At 39.8% G+C, this 24,898-nt stretch overlaps 1 pseudogene across 1 annotated transcript; it reads left to right on the forward strand.

Moving 5' to 3' along the window:
• Positions 1-9,960: 9,960 nt before the first annotated feature.
• LOC309642261 (cytochrome b-c1 complex subunit 8 pseudogene) lies at positions 9,961-14,826 on the forward strand (annotated as a pseudogene). Its single transcript has 2 exons — positions 9,961-9,998; positions 10,086-14,826. The product of its transcript is annotated as a cytochrome b-c1 complex subunit 8 pseudogene (transcript).
• Positions 14,827-24,898: the final 10,072 nt, after the last annotated feature.

Genomic DNA, 24,898 nt, shown 5'->3' on the forward strand with positions numbered 1-24,898 from the left:
GAATGACAGGCTGTGAGTTACGGAGAGGTGCTGAAGAAGCAGAATATGTGATTGGCCACAAACAGCATTGGGGAGGATAAAACCTCCTGACGTTTGGACCAGGTGAAATAACCAGGCAAACTCTAAGTGTATTATGGCCCCAAAGCATGAACTCAGAAGGTGTCTGTAAACATCCTGGACATCTCAGGGGACTCGTTGGTCCAGGAAGAGGTAAGACGCTTCCCAGAAGAATCTCCAGGCTGAACTCTTGTCTAGTAGAAAAGACTGACATGTGAGCTAACTTCCAGAGAACATGGAAGTTTGTAACCTTCCAATGTTTTTAAAAACTGAGAGCATTCTCCCAGACAAACAAGAAACAGACAAAAACTTAAGTGTGACTTTGATGGCCATCATTTCACAATTTATAACTGTGTTTACTTATTTTAAAAATGACGATCCTCAGTGCATAAAAGGATGAACAGGCATCATAAAAAATGCTATTTCATCACACCTCTCACTGCCAGAACTGGCCTAAAACTCTGCTGCTTGATGCTTTTTGACAGCTTAGGAATTATTGGTGACTCCTATTTCCTATAAAAATCCCAAAAGTCCTCAACCCAGAATTTTATTTAATTCATACCTCCCTATGCAAACTTCTCTTTATGAAATCATGCTTTATAGTTCCACGGGTCGTCTTTTTTCCATGATCAAAAGACAGACAAAGACAAAGAAAGGTCCACAGGAAATATTTTAAGGTACAAAAGCCAAGTATAGAAAGATATATACCATACAATTCTGTTATTTTTTTTTTCTAAACTACATGTTTATATACTCATTCAATTAAAGGAATGGACAGAAAAAATATAAGGCCTAATTAAAAGGAAAATTTCCTTTTTTATCTTTTTTTCTTTTGTATACTTCAAAATTTGCGATTTTTTTACAATTAGCATACGTGTGCGTGTATTCATGGCATAAACTTATATAGATGTATATCATTAACATGGAACATTAAAGTGCGGTATTGGTATCTCACAGTTCCATAAGATTCCACCAAAATCCCACAGAACACAGGGGGAAAAAAAGTGATTTACAAATCTAACCCAAACCAGTTTGTTGGTTTAAAATGATATAGATTCGTCAATGACACATCTTCCTCAGTTTCTTCAATATTTATAGGAAAATGTCAATCACTTCTTCCAACTAGGCTGAGAAATGAGATGTTTAACTGGAGTCAGACTGCAGCTGTGCCCAAACCCTAAATTCAAACTCAAAGTCTCAGTTGATAGAAACAATATTTATGACCACTTGCCTGGAGGAAGTGCAAATCTGTCACCTCCTCCAATCAGCGTTTCCTAAGTGTGTCTTTTGGGACATAAATGATGTCCAGTGTCCACAGATGTCCACAAGATGTCCAGTGAAGAAAGAACTCTTTGGTCAACCAAGTTTGGCAAATATTATGTATATTCCCTTCCATTGATTCAGAATACACAAGGGTGTACAAAAATATCTGAGAATTTGTGAAGTAGAGAAAAACGCCTCAATTTATTAACCTAGAATTCTCCCAATCTATTTGGTAAGGAACCATTTTTACACAAAACCCAGTGTAGTATACTCAGGGAAATGTTTCTCCAGCTATTCCCATATATACTCCTAGGTTATACCTCCAAAACTTCTTACCCAATCCTGTTGTGTTGCCCAGCCTCCTGCTACTTTATAGAACTGCAGTTACTGAACTGAAATCCTTTTCAACACTATCACTTTATATCAATGCACTTTGAATCATGTTATTTTGATTAGTGAAAATTATTGTGAAAATTTTGCTTATGTTAAAAATAAACTCACTTGGGGCTTCCCTGGTGGCGCAGTGGTTGAGAATCTGCCTGCCAATGCAGGGGACACGGGTTCAAGCCCTGGTCTGGGAAGATCCCACATGCCGCGGAGCAACTGGGCCCGTGAGCCACAACTACTGAGCCTGTGCGTCTGGAACTTGTGCTCTGCAACAAGAGAGGCTGCGACAGTGAGAGGCCCGCGCACCGCATTGAAGAGTGGCCCCCGCTCGCTGCAACTAGAGAAAGCCCTTTCACAGAAATGAAGACCCAACACAGCCAAAAATAAATATAAATAAATAAATAAAAATTAAAAAATAAAAATAAAAAAAATGAAAAATAAACTCACTAAGTTTTAGCTACTATTATGAACAAGCATAATGCTGAATTCCTTTCATGGACTATCCAACATCATCCTCAAAACAATCCTATGAGGCTAGCGCTGTTGTTACAAATTACTGATGAGGAGAAGAGCCTGAAGGGGTTTGAAGAGTCTGGCCCAAGATAACACAGTGAGGAAATGTCAGAGGTTGGTTTCAAACCCAAGTAGCTTGGCTCCTGGGCTCACATTTGTAACCATCCCATGAACTCGATGTCTAAAATAACCCATGATGCATAATTCTTAGTGTTTCTTTACCAGAAATAACTTGACTCCTAAACACTTTTGTTTTTGTTCTAATACTTTATTCACTATGTTGTATGAAATGGTTTTGTTTTCCTCTTCCCACTGGTGCCCAAACAGCTCCAGCTCAAAGCCTGGCTCAGCAGATGTGAAGAAGGCATGCGTGTGGTAGACCAACCTTATAGTGGCTCCATCTGACATTTTTACTTATTTTCCTTTTGACTCATTTTGCCTTATTTTCGTCTCATCAGTTTTAATTTTTTTGTATTGGTATGCTGTGCATATGTTATACAAATATAAGGTAGTGTGGTAAAAACATATTGCACCTCTGGCACTTCCTATACATTCCTTATCTGCCGCAGACCTTTTTTCTCCAGCTGCATCATCGTAAAATATCATGATGAAAATAAGCCAGAATTGAGTTCCAGTCATAAACATACCTTCTTTACTAGAGAGCTCTAAACCTAGCTGGCTATTAGCATACAGTGCATTGCAGGGGAGAAGATTTGTCAGGAGCCCAGTTTGTCATCGACAGATAAGTAAAAGGTAGTTAATGTAAACTGCATTTCCAAAATTCATTCCATTTAGCATGGCTCAGGAAGGACCTTGAGACGGCAATCTAGAGACTTCTATGAGAGTGAGTAATGTGATGGCCACTTTCCATTTACGTGAGCATTTCTCTCCAGAGAGCACTTTGCAGTTGTCCTATTTACTCCTCCTTGTTACACTTGTCTGGTTGTTCAGGTGTGCTATGAGAGTGTGAAAACTTGAGCAACCAGTAGTAGCAGCCCCCCAGAGCTTAAACTGTGCTGAGAGATCTGGTTCATAACAAGCTCGTGCAAGTACCTCTTGCCCTGTGTGGGAAAGGTGTCTATTTCAAAGATGGCTGACCACGTGAGAAGCTGATCGGATTCATCTGGGTGGCCGTATCCCAGCAACCGCATGGCCCATCAGTTTCAGTTATGGGGATGACTGAACCTAAGCTCAGACTTTGGGTTCAACTATTTAACCAGTTGTTTTGAAACAACAACAAAATCGATTTTTTTAAAGACTTGAAACAACAAGAAAACTTCACTATAGAAAATGTTTAAAATATGGATATACAAAAAGAAAAAAATACATAGCACCAAAATTGTTCACTGGGCCATGGGAATGTGAATTATTTCCATACTTGGATACACACATACACACACACTCATTCACTCTACATATGCGTGTGTGTATGTATATATGTGTAGTTTCACAAATCAAGCCCCAGTAAGGATTCCAAACTTCCATTTAACTACCTGGTAGACTGTATTACCACTTACCATGATCTAGTTCCTCTTTTTGCAGGAAGATTTTACTTTCCTGACACCTTGAATTCAGGTTTGACTGTGTCACTTGCTTCAGCCAATAAAATACAAGGAAACATATGTGATATACCCCCTGTGTAGAAATGTTAAGGGCTGGTGCATGAAAATAAACATGGCTTTTTTTTTCCCAAAAGAATTAGGGTGGCATGTACTTTAAAGAACAGTGGAAACTATAGAAAATTTTAAAAAGGAAATATATATGAATTTCTACCAGTTAACTATGCTAGACTGACTTTGTTGGTATAGATTCATCCTTTTCTCTATGCAGAAGTTTTACCTAGTTGTAGTCACACTGCTTTTGTAATTTTACATCACTCTCCCACTTATCATAACCTAATAAGCATTTTTTCACACTATTATACTTTTTTCATAGCCAACATTTTTAATGGCTGCATAAATTCCTTTGATTGGTGATACTGTCATTTGTTAACCACTTCTCTATCTTGTACCTTCTAAATTTGCATAGCTTTCTTGCTACGCAATAGAGCAGTGTCTCTATTGTTTCACCAATTGACGCCGTTTATCAGGCGTTTTCTTCTCATATATTAGACTGCATTTTCACTTTCTCCCAGCTACTCCTTTTCTCTCATGCCCTTTCTGCCTTCTAACATAGCTTGGAATTCCCTATGACAAGCATTTGATTTGATTTTCCCCTTGTTACAAAGCAATCTGTAATCTAATCTGTCAGGAAAGCTCATGCTTCCATCGCTTACCCCATGAGCTGAAGCCCAGGGAGGTATCAGTGATTGTCAAACACACCATAAGCAGTATAAAGATGAGCCCAGAGGGTGTTAATTCAGAGAGAGGGAGAGAGGAAGAGAGACAGAGCAGGAGCAACTTCTCTGTGAAAGAGGGAAAGAGTGATGATAAAGGGAAGTGGAATGGAAGCTTTGGTTTCTGGAAGAAATGTTCTGCCGTGAGAAATGCCTAGGAATAAAATTGACCTCCATGATGGATTATTACACGTTGATAAGAGAGACCAGGAAAACGGCATCAGTTAAACACCACTATCCATTCACTGCATTAATGAGACAGCTTTCAGAATTCACTTGTATAAAGAGGGCTATCAATACCGGAGGAATCCAGAGGTACTGTGGCAGATTAGAACAGGATGAATATTTGCTAAGGGGATGAGGATTTTTCATTTTGTTTCTCATTTTCCTGCACACCACCGTCAAAACTCAGCCATGCCCAGAAGTCTGAGAAATCCAGCCTCACGCTTGTAATGCTGCATGATAATTTCATTGTACTAAACGTGGAAAACATTAGTGGGTCATTCACTCTGGTCAGCTTTCAAAGCTAATTTGGCATTCTGGTGATACAAGCTCCACAAAGCTCTTGGAGTCAATACATTTTATTGCTCAAACAGATGTCCAAAGACCATGATGTTTTTGATTGGGAAGTTTTTTTGTTGTTGTTACTGTATTATATTAATAAACAATAGGCATTTGTTTATTGTTACCCGACCAAAGCCCAAATTCTTTAATAGGTTCTTTATAACACTATCTTACTGAGAAACCCCACTGGTCCCATGGTGTATGTTTTTGCTCATGGCAACGAGTAATAAACAAGACTTTTTCAACTACCATTGTGTTCAGGATGGGCTCTAGCTGGAGGGCACTGATACTATGGAGTTCTTTCTAGACTGAGTAGAGACAATTCTCCATGTGAACAAGAGTCACTTTTATTTTACAATAAATAGAGTATGACTTGGATGAGGAGTCCTTCAGCTTGAACACCATGTCCAGAACAATTAAGATACACTTGCTTCGTCCAACGTGATTAAGAAGTTGGGTGCCGGTTCACACGGTCAGGTTTCAAATTCTGGCCCTGCTGCTTACTGTTTTTCTAGTCCCTGAATCTCCCTAAGTTTAGTTGCCTCATCCTAAGGCTTGGATAATATTAGTTCCATCCCCACACGGTTGCCATGACCACTGAAGAGATGATGGCCATAAAGGACCAAGCACAGTGCCTGGCACATTTCAGATCTCAACAAATCCTCATCATTATTAATATCACCTTTTACCCATAATGAAATCATTTTGCATGAGGAAGTTTAAGTGCATAGAAGAGAGTGTTATTTTAAGGTCTTCAAAAAATGTCCAGCATGTAGCAGACGTTCAATGAATATTTTTGAATGAATGGGTACAACTTACTTGGTAATTTTTTTTCCCTGTAGAGTTGAGCATCAGTGAAGTTATTAAACAGTGAAAACATACTAGGTATATTCCAAGTTGCCTTTTGGTGTATTATTAGTTAATGTGAATAACCAAGATTTGGGGATTTATTTTTAACTTCAGGGTTTTTTGTTTTTGTTTTTTTAACACGAGGGGCGTATCTGGAGTATTGTCAACCACTGAATTTTTCAGAGTAATGATGTATGATCTAACAAATTTATTTAAAATATATCGCTTTTGCTTAAAATTGGAAAAACATCCATCCTGATGAGATGCTACAATCTTTTTTAAAGACGAAACTCCCGATAAGATTTTTCACGGGTCTTACCAGCGGGTGGAATATTTTCACACAAGCCCACCCACTAAAGTATCACTTGTTTCTAAATAAAGGTATGATTTACACTTTGAAAAGAATATGTCCATCTATCATTCTTTTGAGGTTTGGGGAGGAAGATGCAAAAGCCAGCAAGATCCACCCTGGCAGCCATGATTTAGAACATATTGAAACAATCAAATTTGACGTTGTTAACAATTTATCTGGCTCAGCCTTAATTCTGATGTACTGACAAGTGAAAATCTGGCAGAAACTCAGTGAACAAATTCCCTAATGTTTCAAGTCTTCTGTGACGCTTCCTTCCAAAATCCTTCAACTCAAGCCACACCCTAACTCTATCTTGGAACAATCTCTCACAGGCTTTCAACTTTGTTTTGTTATTGTCACACAAGAACCAAGACAGGAGTTAAAAGGATTTAAATTGATCTATTTGTCTTTGTACATATATATGTTTACTTTTTTTTCTGTCAAAAATATTCCTAGTAAAATCTCAGTGATGGATTTTTAAAATTTTTTGATTTATGCAATATCTTGGTTGAAATGCTGCTTTTGATTAATGCATGAAAAAAAGTTTCCAGCCAAATTAATCCACAGCAGCAGTTCTCAAACTTTTCTGTATATTAGAATAAACTAGTTCATTCTGGAAGTTTGGAGGCTGAGGCTGCATCCCATTCCAATGAAACCTCTGCGAGTGAAAACCAATCATCCACATTTCTGAAGCCCCCTCCCAAGTTGGTTCTAGTGTGTAGTCAAGTTTGGGATCAGTGATCCAACCTGGTAACTCATAGCGTGGTATGTGGTGAACAGCACTGGTACTAGCTGGGAGCTTGTCAGAAATGCCGAGGGCTGGGTCCCTTCCTAGACCTACTGATTCAGAATCTGATCTAGACCACTGCTTCCCAAACTTTAATGTGCCTTCCAGTAACATTGGATCTCTTGTCAAAACGCAGATTTGAATTCAGTTGTTAAGTCATAGAGCCTAAGACTCTGCATTTCTAATAAGCTCTCAGAGGACACCCATGGTTCTGGTCCAAGACTAGTCTTTGAGAAGGATCTAGCTGGTAAAGGAGGAGTCATCTTCCTTGGGTCACAATCATCACAGCCTCCAATCTAACAAGGATAATAACAGCTATGGCTTTTAGGCAACTACCACATACCAGACAATGGGCTAAGAGCTTCTTTTTTACAAGCTCTATGAGAAAGAACTATGATAATTTATATTTAAAAAATAAATTATGATTCAGAGAGGTATAGTGTGGCTCAAAGCTGCTCAGCTTCCCCTATATCAAGGGCTCTCAGACTTCAGAGTGATTATGAATCACTCAATGTGCTCAGTACATATGTAAATTATAAAGTATTCTGGCTCAGTGTGGTTGAGGTGAGGGGACTCAATAATCTATCATCAGGGGGCTTCCCTGGTGGTGCAGTGGTTGGGAGTCTGCCTGCCAGTGCGGGGGACGCGGGTTCGAGCCCTGGTCTGGGAGGATCCCACATGCCGCGGAGCAACTAGGCCCGTGAGCCACAATAACTGAGCCTGCGCGTCTGGAGCCTGTGCTCCGCAACAAGAGAGGCCGCGATAGTGAGAGGCCCGCACACCGCGATGAAGAGTGGCCCCCGCTCGCCACAACTAGGGAAAGCCCTCGCACAGAAACGAAGACCCAACACAGCTAAAAATAAAATAAATAAATTAAAAAAAAAAAAAACTATCATCACCCTCAGAGATGGTCTGAGTCCCTTCCTAAGTTTCAATTGACGACATAGAGACAACAGGATAGGACTATAAAGTGATGCTCAATGAACATGCCAAACTAATCCTAAAGGATTTCTACTTAGCAAAACTTCATAAGTGTTGTACTTAAACTTGCAAGACATATGATTGAAATGAATTTTTCAAGAGATGGGCTTCTTAGGTTTCTAATAAATGAGAGGATACCATCACTGGGCTTACCCCTCTGGGACGTTCAGAGTAAGTGTAATACACAGCACGTTTATGAAAACCACATTTAGAGGAGACATATAAACTCATAAAGTAGCTGAACAATAACACAAGGTGGCATATGGTAGATGCCAAATGGGCGACAGAGGCAGTACTCATAATGAAAGTAGCTACCACTTACTGAATAACTATTATGTGGCAGATGTTTTACATAAATTGCCTCATTCTATCACTACAATCAAAGTAAGGTTATAATTAATATTTCTATTTTACAGATAAGGAAAAGGAAGCTCAAGGAGTTATGAAATTTTCCCAAGGACTCACCAATATTAAAAGCCAAACTGGGATTCCAACCACAGCTCTGTGTGACCCCAAATGCAATTCTATTTCTAGAATACCTTATTGCCTCTCCTACACCATCCTACCTCCTCTGTATTCTTGGAGGTCAGTGAAGGAAAACATGCAGCAACAGAGCAAGATTTGTGAGGAGATTTTTACATGAGCTGTTTTTATAAAGACTGCTGAGAGTTTGATAAGCCGAGAAGGGGCAGGAAGAGAAATCAAACCAGGAAAAGAGATTCATCAGGGAGCAGTAACAGGAAACAAGGGGGTGTTGAAGTTTGATAAGAAATGATTTGTTTAGGGAAGAAGTGTGGGGTGAAGTGCATAAGCTAAGAACGTTATAGAGGACCTTAACAATCCTCTCAGGGACATTGGTCTAAGGACAGTGCGGTCTCCCAGAAGTTTTCAGGAGAGGGAGAGAAATGATAACCCTAGAGTTTTCATAAAATGTGTAAGACCCCAGTGTACTGAATGGTTTGTAGGCTAAGGAAGGAAGGATTTTGTGAAGGAGTCTAATAAGCCTCACTGAAGTTCCAAAGGAATAGTAAAACAAGCAAATTTGTGGATGGGGGCGGGGCAGAGGGGTTCTTTATGGAACCTGGAAACATAAAGCAGTGATGTCTTGACAGTTCCAAATTGTAGAGTTCTAAGGGATTTGGAATTTTCTCCAGGCAGTGGAAAGCCATTATGAAGATCAGTCTAGGAGAGACTGGAAAAGTCTAGGAAGACCTCTTGGAAAACAATAAATTTTTGATTTGAGGTGTTGAAAAGAAAGTATAAATAATAGGAACCAAGAATCTATAGGAGATCAAGAAACACAGGGTGACTGGAACGTTGGCATTCTGAGGAAATTCAGAATGATGAGAAGGTGGTAACGCCTGGAAGAATGTGAGTTGGTCATCTATTTACCCCTACTTAAAATCTGGACTTTGAGGTTATAGTGTAAAGGAAACAATACCGAGTAGGATGCATTTTCCTTTCAAAAAACCCCTGGTGACAATAATAATAGCTTATGTTTATGCACTTTGTTTTTTATTTATATGTTTTATTATTTTATTCAAAAGACTCTTAAATAAATTACCTAATTGAAATCTCACTTATCCATGAAGAAGTTAGGGTAGAAATTATCACCCACATTTTCTATGTCAGGAAAGCAAGGCAGAGAGAGGTTCAGTCATTTACTTGAGGCCACTCAGAGTATAAGTGGCCAAGGCAGAACTGGTCCCGTGGTTGTGTTTCAAGTCCGAGATCAGTCTCCTACAGCAAAGACAGCGAATCCTAGGCAGGGGAAAGCTGGGCTGGATGGGGACGAGCACATGGATTTCTGTAGCAATGTGTCATTCCTTCAGTTAGTCCATAAAGCAGAAGACAATTCAATACAAGTAGGTAATGACTTTGCACTTTGTCATTAGGCTTAAATTACAGAGGTACTTCTCATCAGTTTCCAGGAGAGTGAGAGAGCAAGAGGAAGGAAAGTTGGCTAAAGGTGAGGGTTTTTTCTCTCTTTCTTGAAGTGCATGTTATCTGTGTCTAAATGTGGAACGGGAGGCCAGTGGATTCTGCGCCGCAGAGAGAGAGGTGGCCTCGGCGCCGCACGCAGCGACCCTGGGCCGCGAGTTTGGGCATCTGATGCGGGTGCGGCCTGTGATCACCTACAGCTTGTCGCCCTTGGAACAGCGCGCCTTCCCGCACTACTTCAGCGAGGGCGTGCCCAACATGCTGCAGCGCACTCGGGCGTGCATCTTTCACATCGTGCCGCCATTTGTAGTGTTTTATTTTGTCTACACATGGGGAACACAGGAGTTTGAGAAATCCAAGGGGAAGAATCCAGCTGCCTATGAAAATGACAAATGAGCAACTCATCTGGATAATGGTCCCTTGTCTCTGAAAGACTCTTCTCTGGGAGAGGGGTCTACACTGTAGTGTCTCGAAGACACAATAAACTTATTAGAGGCTGCAAAAAATAAAATAAAATTGTGGAACGCTTTGCATGAATCATTGACCCCTTAATTACTGAGTTCTAAAGCTATTCATCTGCCTGATCAGAAGAAGCCCACTCCAAATGAGGGCTCTTGGAGTCAACAACTCTCAGATACCGATCACGACCCAAAGCAGGCATGGAGGTTATTTAAAGTTTCTCACACTCCAGCTGGGCAGGGAGGTGATGAACCTTAAGACTGCCTATGCCTCTGCTTACATCCAACACTGCCTCTTGGAAGGAAACAAACAAATAAACAAAAACAATGAAATTCTGGAGACCTGGATATACCAGTCTATAAATTGCATATACCTTGAGCAAGTCATTTAACCACTTTGTGCCTCAGTTTCTTGTCTATCAACTGACAATAAAAGGCATTAATTTCTAACTCTGTTTACTGACTTAGTGCATGAATTGAAGACCTTACTATATGCCAAGGGTCGAGTTTAGTGCTGAAGACCCGCATGGGATAACACAGGTTCTAGCCCAAATGAATCTTGGGGATTACCCAGAGAAATTAATAGTAAGCAAATAATTACAAAAATTAAGACCTCAATGTTTTAGTGAGGCTTTCTAGAATGAAGGGATTTCTAAACTTAAGACACAATATAAAAGCAATCAATTTTAAGGTCAGGGGAAGAGAGCTAAGTCTATTGAGAACCTACTATCTATTAGGTATTACGGTTAGATCTTTGTATGCATTTTCTAATTTAATCTTCCCCTCAATCCACACATTATCTGCTATTATATGTGTTTTCCCATAAAGGAACAAAGGTCGGGGAAGTTCATTCAATTGCCAAAATTCATCATATTGTGATGCCTAAGAACCCAAATTCTGGAGTTAGGTTACGTGAGTTCAAATCCCAGCTCTGCCTCTTATTATCTGTGAACTTGGGAAGTTACTTAACTTTCCCTTTATCTTAGTTATCTCATCCATAAGATGAGAATAATAATATTACCTAGATCATAGGGTTGTTGTGAGAATTAAATGAGTTCATTGTGCCTGGCCGAAAGGAAGTGTTATAGGAGACATTAACTAACATATTATTCTTAATATTAGTTGGTTTGATAGTTAATTTCATGTGTCAACTTGGCTAGGTCATGGTGCCCACTCGTTTGGTCTAACGTCAGTCTAGATGTTGCTGTGTAGGTATTAACAGCCACATCAGTAGGCTTTCAATGAAGCAGTTGACTCTCCATAATGTGGCTGGGCCTTATCCAATCAGTTGAAGGCTAAGGCAAAGACGGAGGTTCCCTAAAGGAGAAGGGTTTCAGCCACAAGACTGCAACATAGAAACCCTGCTTGATGTTAATCCCAAACTCCCAATTTATCCCTCTCTCCCACCCTTCCCCTTTGGTAACTATAAGTTTGGGATTGACATATACACACTATTATATTTAAAACAGATAACCAACAGGGACCTACAATATAGCACAGGGAACTCTGCTCAATATTCTGTAATCACCAAAACGGGAAAAGAATTTGAAAAAGAATGAATAGATGCATATGTATAGCTGAATCACTTTGCCGTACACCTGAAACTAACACAACATTGTAAATCAACTATACTCTAATGTGAAATAAAAATTTTTAAAAATAAAGCAATTTAAGGGGAAAAAAAAAAAACCTGCTTGAGTTTCCAGCTTGCCTGGCCTGCCCTGTGGAATTTGGACACAAGACTAGGTCACCTCTTACCTGAATTTCCAGCCTGCTGGCTTACCATATGGATTTTGGACTCATAAGCCCCCATAATAGGATATATCCTATTGGTACTGTTTCTCTGAAGACTCTGACTTAATACAGTTGATAAAGCCTGAACGTGAATCCAGCTCTGATTGCAAAGGTCAGTTCTTCATTTCAAAGTTCCAATGGACTTTCCTGTCGTTAAAAGCTGTTCAATCTGTACTGCTCTCTTTTACCAATTTGTTTTTTAAAAAAAACAAACAAGGATTTTGATGAGTTTTTACTGAAAAAGGCAGTGGCAATCAAGTCCAAAGAGACCTGACTACAGGTCTTTTCTCTTTGTTGTCCAGAACGTTCCTTCCCTGAGGGCTTTGTCACGGTGAATGGGGCCACAGCTGACAAGTCACATTTCTTTCATAATAGAGAGAAAAGTTTAAAATGAGACTTTCATTAGTTTTTGCACTGCCCTAATTTCTTTTCTCCTTTGCTTTCACACCAGCTGCAGACTTTAATTAAACTGTGGCAAGTCTCCTAAACTTGGCGGGCTTTCCAGAGAAAACAAGGGCGTCTCCTCCCAGGGCAGATCTTTCCCAGAGTCCACCAGCTTGCATTTATTTTCCCCAACTGTCTGCATTAGTGGCTACAAACTTTGCCTCTCCTCATATTTTGTTTCCTCCCTTTTGTTCTCTCTCACTTTGCAGATTTCACTAGAACTTCCTGAGCCATGTATTACTGCCATGACTAATTCTAAGTAATATTTCATGGCTGTAATTATGGTAAATTACTACACTGGTTTATCATTTTGACTCTTTACTTTAAAGCACCATTCATAGCCACAGGATAAAACTATCATATCTGTATTTACGGATGAAATTAATCCACCCCTTTATTATAGACAGTGATAAAATGAGAGTTGAAAAGGAAGCACAGTCTTACTAGGCTGTAGACAATGACAAATATATTCTGGACCATCTCAAAATACTCCTGAAACTCAGTGACTATGTACCCTGGGCCCTGCTTTCTGCACCTGTTCTGTGATTATCAAACTGTGTAATATAGAGAGCTGAAACTCACAAGTTAATTCATCATTGCTTATATGACAAGGTTATTTAAAAAAACAGTATATTTATTTATGAGACCATTTCCTTCTGCAGAGATTCTTCTGCAAGCTGCATCACAGTACCCTTCCCACCTTGAAATAATATGAGACAGCTTACAGGAAAATTATAGAAAATGTTGATGTAAAGACACTAACAACTGAATAAATAAGGAGGGGTCAGGGACTGGACAAATGACAGGGGGAAGAAGTTGAGAATCAAAGACTATGGAGAAGAAACATACACATATCTTTTGCTGAGGAAAGATAATACAGGGGAACAGCAGGAAAGGGTACTGGGAAATAGCTGAAGACAAGGTTTTTAGACCAAAAGAGGTGATATCCAGAAGGTCCAGGAGAGCAAGCAAGAATCAAAAGAAACCTAAGATTATCCTCCTTCTAAAACCTAACCAGGATTCACCTATATAAAGAGCATTCTTTACCAAATAATTACCTCAGGCCATCTTAGTTAAGCACTAGATGTAAGTACTTCAGCAAATATTTACAGAGAATCTACCCCGTGTCATGTCTGGCCCTCAACTAGGCACTGGAATGTAGCAGTGAACAAGAGAATCATGGAACTTGCCTACATGATGCTCACAGTTCAGTTAGAAAGAGACACATTCAATAAATAATCTTCTGATAGTTTATTCTACTTAAAAGTGTTAGAAGTTCTATAAAGAAAAAACACAGGGTATTACGAGAGCACATCACAGGGCGGGGGTTGTTTTAGCTAGCCAGAAAGCTCGAAGCAAACCTCCCTGAGGAAGTGATATTTTCAAACCTAAAAATGAGTAAGGCTTCACACAGGCTGTTCCCTCTGCCTGGAACTCCTCCCTTCCCTTGTGGCCAAGAGCCTAAGTGGGAAAAAGCCTGATCCTCAGAATGAAGAGTAGCATGCTTAGAGGACAGTGAGGGGGGAGGAAAGGGCCTGAGGTGAGGGGGTCGGGGGTGTCTTAGGAAGATTGTGCCGGGGATTCACAGACCACACGAAGAATTTGAACTTTCTTATCAGAGCAAAGAGAAGCAACTTCAGCATTTAAAATGAAGGAACAACATGACCGGATTTGCATTTTTAAAAGATGCCCTCTTTTGAGAACAGGTCACAGGTAGAAGAGCAGGAACAGGGGATATCGGAAGATAACCTCAGTGACTGGTTTGTACTGAGAACGTTCTATTTGGCAGGCATTGCGCTTGATGTATGCGAACTCACTTTGCCTCACTCTATGTGGCTGGGATTCAGGGCTGGTTTTGTGGGCATGTTGCAAAGGACCAGCTCAGTCAGCCAAGTGCCTGGCACCCGGAAGAGCCCTGCACTGGGGTGTTAAGGCTCTGTGGTGTCTGTTTTGAAATTCCTAATAATTTGATCATTGCATGATTGGAGATGTGGCTGGAACAACGGAGACTGCCCGGGGCTTAGTCCTGCCTCCTTTGCCCTCTCTGCCTCCCTCAGATGGGCTGTCAGCTGTCTGCTCCCAGTTCCCTGGCACCCTGGGTCCCACCAGACCTCCCCCCTCCATCCCTGCCCCGTGACCACAGCCACTCTTTCCCCCAGGGAATGATGGAGTCATGTCGGCCTGAGAAGGCCAGCTTTCCACCATCATCCTGTGCCCCCAGCAGGGCCCTCCCCTCCGCAAGAATATAGGATGGAGCTCAGACACGTGTTGGCCATCCCTGCCCGCTGTCCAGGGCTGGCAGCACCACGGGGTGTTTCGCGGGTGACTTTTCAGGGATGAGCCCTTCACCTACCCCACTCCAGGCACCAAGCACATCCTAGCACAGAGAATGAAAACTCGTGGAGGTCACCACTGGCCCGGGGCTGGTTCGGCAGGCCCATAGACAGGAGATTGACTGGGACATGTTGCCTTGGTCTGGCAGCTGACTGACCTGCTGCCACCTGCCCTCACAGGGTGGGACCCTAGGCCACGTGTGGAGTCTGCTTGAGGATTTCCATCCCTGAGGGAGCATGACAGGAAATGGCAAAACCAAAAAACACAAAAACACACACAAAAATGCCATGACAATTTAAGAGGCAGACTGCAGAAGAAAGCTTTATATCTTAGTACTTTTAATGGCTTTATCCTGCTCTTTGAACAATGGTCCTTGAACTTCATTTTGCACTAAGTTACACAAATTATGTAGCCAGTCTCGCACATTATTGTTACATTTTCCAGATATGGAAATTAAATTCTGTGTGGCCAGCCATGTGACACGGGGCAAGTTATTTAAGCTCTCAGAGCTCAGGATCTTAATCACCATGCACAGCTCCCTTTTTAGACAGGATGTAGTTTTGGATATATTTATTTAGGGTGCTATTGAGGCAACTAGCGGAGATGTTGAGAAGGCAGAGAGATATGTGTCTGTGTGTGTGTGTGTGTGTGTGTATATTTATGTGTATATATTTGCATATATACATATATATTTCAAATTTTTCTTGTGAGATAATTTAGAATTGTAACTCTATCATCTTTTTTATAGGTCAGAATTTCTAAAAAAGGGCATTTGATTGAGTCATAAATCTAAATTATGTCTCACAAGGAAATTCTGGGAGCCAATTCAGATGTCAAGGAATTGGGGGATCTTTTTAATGGAAATGATCAGATAAATAATAAACACATTGAGCATGTATTATGTGACTGACCTAAATCTAGGCCCTTTACATGCATTATCTCCATCTAAGACTAACTTTATTATAATTTATTGTTACCTTCACTTGACAGATAAATGTTCAAGTCCTAAAGAGGTAATTTGCTGGAGAAAACACAGTTTCACTTGCAGAAATGAAGTCTGTGTGCACAGTTTGCAGGGGTATGAGGTAGAGTCCCTCTTCCCAGGTCACCTTTGGAGGAATGAGGGCATCTGAGTGTGGCACTGCTCAGAGTCCTCTGGGTCCAGAGCAAGTCCCCTGGTAAGTGGTACAGGCAGGTTCTCCAGTCCTCTCCAGGCACAGCCCTGGCCAAAGAATTGCTGGTTTTCCTTCTTACTCTGGATGAGCGTGATACGACTTTCCTTTCAAGAGTTGTGCTAAGGCTACCCACCCCAGTACACTGACAAGGAGCCTTGTACTTCTCTGCCCTCATCTTGACCTCCCTCCATGTGACTAGGTAAACAAGCAAGAATAAATATAAAACAAGCAAACATATAAAACAAACACACAATATATACATCCTTAGTGCTTCTGGATTTGTAATAACTTCCCAAAAGACTTCATGGATAAAACAACTCAACTGGTAAGAATCATTCATTCCTGCATTCATTGATTTTGCTTTATATATTGATTATCAACCAGAGCCTGTTCTGGGTGTTGGGGATTACAGTGGGGAACAAAACAGAAGATGTAACTCTTTCATGGACCTCATATTCTAGTTGGAAGGTGATATGATAATTAAGTATATGTCTAACGGTGATACATACCATGGAGAAAAGCAAGCAGGTAAGCGCAAAATAAAATGCAGGACAGCCAGGCAAGGTGCTATTTTAACAGGGGGTCGGGAAAAGCCTATCTCTCTGATATATTTGGGCAGAAATTTGGAAGTAGTAAAGGGCTAACCTACATACTTACCCAAGGAAAGAACATTCCAGGAAGTATTTCAGCAAGTGCAAAAGCCCTGAGGCTGAAGTTTGCTTAGCATATGCAAGGAAGATAAAGGAAGCAGAGTGAACAGATGGGAGAAGAGGATGACCAAGAGAAGTGATGGCAGGGGAAGCGGGGAGATCACCTGATGCTTTGTAGGGCAAAGCAAGGACTTTGCCTTTACTTGCATATGGGAACCACCTGAAGGTTTTGAACAGGGTGGTCACATGATCTGACATTGTAACAGGCTCTTCCTGGCTGCTATGCAGGGAAGAGACTTTACCAAGCTGGGAGGTGCTACCAGGCAGAAACAGGGTTTCCGGTTAAGAAGTGATGGTGATGACCCACATGAGAAATGAAGGTGGCTTGGCCCAGACTGGTGGTGATGGAGCTGATAAAAAGGAGTCAGCTCTAGATGTATTTTGAAGACAGAACCAATAGGACTTGCCGACGGACTGGCTGTGAAAAGTAGGAGAAGAAAAGATCATCCAAGATTTCTGGCCTGAGCCATCAGTGATGGGGAATGGAATGTGAGAGCTCAGTTTTGGACGTGTTAACTTTGAGATGCCTATCAGATATCAAAAAGGAGGTGTTGAGTAGACAAGGTTATTTATAGTCTGTGGTTTAGAAGAGAGGTCCTGGTAAGAAATAAAAATGTCTCGTCTTTAGAATACTGATAGTATTTAAAGCTACGTCACTAAATGTACTTAGAAAGAAAATATAATTAAAATGTGAATAATATGTGTAATATACATTAGCTTAAGGAATCTTACATTATCTCTGCAAAGTAGGTGGTATTCATCTCATTTTACAAATGAGAAAGGCAGCAAGGTCGAGTGACTTACCTAAATTAATTCAAGTAGGAAATGACAAAGTGGATCTCAAATCCAAGACCCCTGGTTTCAAACCACACTTCTTCAGTGTAAATGCATTGATCATTGTGTACTCTGGACACCACAGCTTCTTCTAAGTACATGTTCTTTTCTCACCTGAGTTGGGAAGTGTTCTTAGGCACCAACCCCCTTATGTGCAAAGCATTTGAGAGAGGCTGCTGAAGGATAAGAACCATTGCTTTAACATCCTCAGCCCATCTCCTTTCACACTGAGTCCCCTGCCTTGCAAAGTACCAAGGAGGGACCGCGAGAAAGGAGGCCACTGGAGCTGAATGATTTTGTTGCAGAAAGAAATGACGAAAGAGTTTTACACACATCCCAAACCTGAACCTCCCTAAAGTTTATAGCTGATGCTAAAAGGCCAGGCTCACCCTAGAGGCTGCTGTGAGCAACGGGATGCTGGACTGGTAGGAGAACACATCTGACTCCCTGGAGGTGGTGCCATGTGTGGCAGGGCTGCTTCCAGCCCAATCTCTCCAGTGGCGGCTCCCTTTGCTTCCTAACCTGGATTACCTTGCGGGATTCTTGTGTTTGGTTAATTATACCTCTCTCTCTTTTTCCTGAATGCACCACTTTTTACAGTGTTCACAGCTCTGAATTAATATAGACCTCTCTCCCTGAATAGCTGCTGGCGTCTTTAGTGACGTTATGGATTTTCTTTCTCAATTGCTCTGGAGCCACCCTGAGGCTATTGATTTGGGCTATTAGCCTTGGGTGATTTCCAAACCCTTATTGATAATGCTGAGGCTGTGCTGGTTGCCTTCTATATGGGCTGTAAGTAAACAAGTGGTAGCCTTCTCTGTTATTTCTGCTGCAGCCCGAGTTTTCTGGGGTGCCCCCTGGGAGCTAAGCTAGGTCAGGTCACTGTTATAGGAATCCTGCTCCACAGACAACTTGGAGCCAATATCTGGCTTTCACAATGGTAAAAATAGCACTAATCATAATGACAATAATGATAAATTAATATATAGGCAGACCTCAGAGATTGTGGGGTCTGTTCTAGACCACCATGGTAAAGCAAATATTGCAATAAAGCAAGTCACATAAATTTTTTTGGTTTCCCAGTGCATATAAAAGTTATGTTTACACCATACTATAGTCTATTAAGTGTGCAATAGCTTTTTGTCTAAAGAGAATACATACTTTAATAAAAAATTATTTCTAAAAAATGCCAAGACAATTAAAATAGTAACATCAAGGATCACTGATCACAGGTCACCATAACAAATATAATAATAACGAACAAGTTTGAAATGCCATGAGAATTACCAAAATGTGACACAGAGACATGAAGTGAACAAATGCTATTGGAAAAATGACCGGGATAGATTTGCTAGACATAGGGCTGCCACAGCTTTCAATTCATAAAAAAATGCAGTATCTGAGAAGTGCAATTAAGTGAAGAGCAATAAAATGAGGTATGTCTATAGTAAATGAACAATATTTTATTACTAATAATGTTAATTAGTATTGATTAATAATAACCCTACCTAAGCAGGTAAAAGACCTGTACTTGGAAAATTATAAGACACTGATGAAAAAAAATTGAAGATGACACAAATAGATGGAAAGATATACCATGGTCATGGATTGCAAGAGTTAATATTGTTAAAATGACCAGACTACCTAAGGCAATCTACAGATTCAATGCAATCCCTGTCAAAATACCAAGGGCATTTTTCACAGAACTAGAACAAATAATTTTAAAATTGGTATGGAAACACAAAAGATTTCAAATAGCCAAAACAAACTTAAGAAAGAACAGAGTTGGAGGAATGATGCTCCCTGGCTTCAGACTATATTACAAAGCTACAGTAATCAAAACAGTATGGTACTGGCACAAAAACAGACATAGATCAATGGAACAGAATAGAGAGCCCAGAAATAAAACCACACACTTATGGTCAATTAATCTACCACAAAGAAGGAGAGAATACACAATGGAGAAAAGACAGTCTCTTCAATAAGTGGTGCTGGGAAAACTGGACAACTACATGGAAAAGAAGGTTAAACATTCTCTAACACCATATACAAAAATAAATTCAAAATGGATTAAAGACCTAAATGTAAGACCAGAAACCATAAAATTCCTAGAAGAAAACATAGGTGGAACACTCTTAGTCATAAATCATAGCAATATTATTTCAGATCTGTCTCTTAAAGCAAAGGAAACAAAAGCAAAAATAAACAAATGGGACCTAATTAAATTTAAAAGCTTTTGCACAGCAAAGGAAACCAGGGACAAAATGAAAAGACAACCTACTGAATGGGAGAAAATATTTGCAAATGATATGACTGAGAAGGGGTTACTATCCAAAATATATAAATAGACAGCTCATACAATTAAAGGGCAAAAAGACAGACAGCCTGATTAAGGAATGGGCAGAGGACCTGGATGAACATTTTTCCAGGGGAAACAGGTGGATGGTTGACAGGCACATGAAAAGATCATTGATATCATTAATCATCAGGTGTTAGTGAGGATGTGAAGAAAAGAAAACTTGTATATACTGTTGGTGGGAATGTAGATTGGTATGGCCACCATGGAAGGCAGTATGGAGGATTCTCAAAAAACTAAGAATAGAACTTCCATATGATCAAGCAATTCCACACCTGGATATATCTTTGAAAAAAACAAAAACACTAATTTGAAAAATATATGCATCCCAATGTTCATGGTGTCATTGTTTACAGTTGCCAGGATATGAAGGCAACCTAAGTGTTCGTCAACATGCACAATAGACTATTACTCAGCCATAAAAGGGAATGAAATTTTGCCATTTGCAATGACATGGATGGACTTGAAGGATATTATGCTAAGTGGAATAAGTCAGAGAAAGACAAATACTGTATGATATCACTTATATGTGGAATCTAAAAAATAAAACAAACTAATGAATATAACCAAAAAGAAACAGATTCACAGATATAGAGAAAAAACTAGTGGTTACCAGTGGGGAGAGGGAAGTGGGGAGGGGCAGGATAAGGGTAGGGGATTAAGAGGTACAAATTATTATGTATAAAATAAATAAGCTACAAGGATATATTATACAACCCAGGGAATATAGCCAATATTTATAAGAACTATAAATGGAGTATAAGCTTTAAAAATTGTGAATCACTACGTTGTATACCTTTAACTTACATAATATTGTATATTAACTATACCTCAATAAAAAATAATTTATCATTAACAATAAATATTTTTGTTTTAACAATAAATAATTTAAATAGGGCATCTGTTTCTATGATAATTCATTTATTAACTACTACTTGCAAGGTACTGTGCTAAGTAAGCAATATAATTTTTTCATTGACTCCTCATACTTTCTCTAGGAGAGTTTATTATTATCACCATTTTACAGGTGAGAAATCCCAAGTTAGAAATTTTATGCAGTCTGCCCCATCACTGTCCAGGGCTCAAACCTGCATCTGTCTGAGTCCCAAACCAGTGCTCTTGGTTTCAGATGTTAGTCCTACAGATTGCCTGATTCCCAACCACTTGAAGGGACTAGTTAATATCCAGATTATCACAATCCATTCTAGACCCATTCATCAGAAGTTCTGTGGCAGACCCCAACATCTGCAGTAGTAACAAGCTCTCCAAATGATACTCACATATGGCCCAATCTGGTAACCTCTGTGTAACTTCTTTGACCACCACATTTTTCCAAGTGTGGGCTCTTGGACAGTACTGCTTGGCTATGAATCCCAAGTTCATCACTTATTTGCTACATATCATTAACCTAAACTCTGCCTCAGTTTCCTCATTTTTCAAACGAAGTATATTAATGATGCATACTCTAACATGTTGATCAGTACTCATGTTTTGAGCATTTAGTATGTGTCAGGCTGAGTGTGGTCAGGATAAGGTGAATTAACACATATGGTTTTCCACCAGTGCCAGGCACACAGTATTCATTTTTTAAATTTTTGCTGTCAGGGAATGGCTGGTGTGCAAGTTGACCAAGTGGAGACTGAAAAATCTGAAAGCAAGAAGTCAAAGATACCCATAAACTCTGCCAAACAAATATAAGCATTTTGGTATATTTCTTTCCAAATATTTTCTATGATTGTATAATTTTTGCAACATCAAAGTCTTTCTGATGTATAATGCTGCATTCTTATTTCACCTAATATTTGTATCATAAACTTTCCCCATCTTTGAAAACTATTTAAACACATTATTTTATTAACAGTCACAATGTGGATGTGCCATAATTTACTAAAACAGCCTACTATTGTTTGACATTTCAGTGGTTTCAACTTCTCATTGTAAAAATGGTTGCACTGAACATGATAATGTGAAAATCTTTATCTACGTTTTTGATTAAAATATTTACTAGGAAAACTTCCTCAAAATAAGGTTACTAGGTCCCACTTCTTTAATGCTATTGATATTCCCAACCTACTTTTCAAGGAGATGGTACCAATCCAAACTCCTAGTGGCAGTATTTTAAAGGGCCCGATTAATGAAACCCTCCAGGAAACTTTCCTTTTACAAATGGTGAAAGGGTTGGGATCATCATAAAAGTTGAACTAGCAAATTTGAAATTAATGTACATTTACTACACATTTATTTTTCAATTATTAATTATATACATTAACCAGTCTACTTTGAATCCCATATACAGAATTTGGGATAGAAATAAATGACTGAGAACTGGATAGAACAACCTCAAGTTCATATATTTGGAGGACATCCAACTGACCTGATTTTTTGTGATTCTCTGCTAATCCCACTCTCTAATCCATTCACTTATTTCACAAATATTGAGCACCAACTAGACTCACATCTTGATTCAGTAAATAATTATTAGAATCATATTATGAGACATGACACCAACCAGATTCTAAGGTGATACAGGGGCAAATAAGACAAATATATCCTCAAGGAGCTTCTATTTCATTGGACAGGTAATTACAAGTATGATAAATGTTAGATAAGATAAAGGAAGGATATCGTGGAAGTATATCATGGGAGCATATGATAGGGATATCAAATCTATCTGGAGTATGAAGGGCAAGTAGCAGTGGGTCAGTTGAAAAATAAAAGAGTATTACATGAAGAGGGAACAGCATATGCAAAGCCGTTGAAAAAGGAAGGTACATAATATACTTGAGGAACTGAAACACTTCCAATATGACTAGAGCACAGAGAAGAAGGGTGGAGAAAAGTGCTAGGTTTGGATGGAGAGGATGCTGGCATAGGTCAGACCTTGCAGGCCATTTGTCACTCAACATGTTGGCCCAAGCACTGGAAATAATTGAACGCTTAAAGGGTTTTAAGAAAGAAATAAAATGATCAGAATTGTGTTTTCAAAAGACAACTCCAACTGCTATTTAGAGAATACATTGGAAAACAGTGGAAGCCTAGTGACCATTTATCAGGTTAATGCAATCCAGGAGACCAATGGTGGTGGTTTGAATCTCAGGGTGCCATAATGGTGATGGAAAGAAATGGGCAATCTTAATATTAATAACCATAAGCTCGTTGCCATTTGAATACTTTGCACAGCCATGGAAAAGTCTATCTTCTGATCCCTTGTCCCTTGCTCAGTAAGGATAAAGGATTCCTAATGGCTATTAATTCTGTAAAATCTTTCTCCACATAAGATCTACAGTATAAAGTTTCTCCTGTCTTTCTTTTCCTTGGGTCAAGTAATCCTATTTCTGTGTATCTTAACTCTCAGGATATACCAGTTCAAATTCTTTAAACAATTGTTTAAAAACATTCTTTTAGGGGGTGGTGGGAGGAAAGCCCCAAAGCTTTGACAGGTGTGTATTTGCCATTTTCCTATGGCAAGATGCACTTATGGGATATTTTCCTTGGTTATTGTAGAAACACTGCATATATTTAATAACCTATTCATGAAATGCTAGAATTTTACAGTTTATAAAGCAATATGTTTATTCCATTTGCTACAGTTTGATGAAAATATGATAGGACAGGAGAAAGATGTCTGCAAATGCATCTATTTCGAGGCATGAATACAAGAGTTTCCTATGTTGGGCAAAAGTGCAAAACCCAGAATAGCCTCTTTTCTAGTTGTTTCTGCCATGAAGGTGGGGACAGTGATGACTCCTCAGACACTTCCACTGGCTTGAACTTCAGTTCTTTGCTCCGTTTCTGCTAATCACCTCATCTTACAAAAGAGAGAAGTAAGGATTAAAGAGATTCCCTCTGTGACTTTCTATAGCTCCTCAAAATAAAAGGGCTATATATATATTCAATGCATTATGAATCTGATTGCGTTTGTATTCATGATTTTTGCAAACACTGACTCAGCCCCAGAAGCTTCTTGTTTTCTAATTCTTCACTAGGAGAGGAATCCAGTATTAACCCCACTAGCAAGATGTTTTTGTTCAATCGGGAGAAACCAGAGGCAGCCAGTCTTCTTTCATGGTTTATTCTTCTCAACAGTCAATCCCTTTTTCTTTTACCAAATTGACATCTTTGCATTTTTTCTCTTATCTCAAGAGGACACGGCCCCACCTCTAGACGACTTCATAAAGTGACTGTGTATCCCTTAGTCGTTGCTGTTCACTCTTCATGGTTTCCACCCAACAGCTGGCTCTGCCTCTCTGTTAACTGGATTTTGGATTTGGGAATTAAGAGGGAAGGATGGTGCCAAAAAAATCAAAGAGAACAATATCCTTCCAGCCATCTGCCTCAAGACCTTATACACTGATCCCTTTTTGTAGACTCCTGTATTGTATTTGATGTCGTCTGTTGTGTTACCTTTGATGAAAGTGCCAGGCTGAGAGTGACATTCTGCCTGAGTATGTCAGGCAGCCCAGGGTAGCAGAAGGCTGCTTCCCATCATTTAATGAGATGCCTCAACCCTGACATTTAACTGCTTCTGCAGTCCTCAGACCTGCCTCCCATGATTTAAAATGATTATTAGATGGGTCCGCAACCAGGGTTATTTTGTCAGGCTCAAGGAACACCCACGTGAGCCTCATGGCCCTGTTTCTTGGCTCTTCACAGTCTTCAACGCTGAGCCATACAGGGAAATGGAGCAGCAGTGAGGCAGGGGTGCAGGGGCAATGAGAGACGAGCTTCCCCAACAGACCTGCCTTGAGCATGATCTATGCCTAT

The sequence above is a fragment of the Balaenoptera physalus genome, assembly GCF_965194825.1.
Source record: "Balaenoptera physalus genome assembly, chromosome: 14".
NCBI lineage: Eukaryota > Metazoa > Chordata > Mammalia > Artiodactyla > Balaenopteridae > Balaenoptera > Balaenoptera physalus.